We start from the raw sequence: 246 nt of genomic DNA on the forward strand, positions 1-246 counted from the left end.
AAAAAAGGAGGAACTCGAATGGTCATTCCAAAAAAAAATTAAAAAAAAAAAAAAAAAAAAAAAGTATTGTTAAGAGACTGTTTAGTCTCTCCTGAGGTTGGGACCATAATACAAATCCAGAATATTATATACTATCTGTAGCATGCTTATGAGATGCTGGGTTTTATGATATGGGAGTTAACTGGTATTAGGCCAGGAAAGGAAAAATAAAATGGCTAGGGCTCCTCCCCTCCCCCACTCCTCCCC

The 246-nt window shown here is 36.6% G+C and overlaps 1 protein-coding gene across 4 annotated transcripts in view; it reads left to right on the top strand.

Moving 5' to 3' along the window:
* Positions 1–246, top strand: part of NSD2 (nuclear receptor binding SET domain protein 2) — a 146,299-nt gene that overhangs the window by 7,211 nt on the left and 138,842 nt on the right. The gene's annotated exons all lie outside the window — the stretch shown is intronic.

Source organism: Gavialis gangeticus, unplaced genomic scaffold, assembly GCF_001723915.1.
Source record: "Gavialis gangeticus isolate Ggan-Ray unplaced genomic scaffold, GavGan_comp1, whole genome shotgun sequence".
Lineage (NCBI taxonomy): Eukaryota > Metazoa > Chordata > Crocodylia > Gavialidae > Gavialis > Gavialis gangeticus.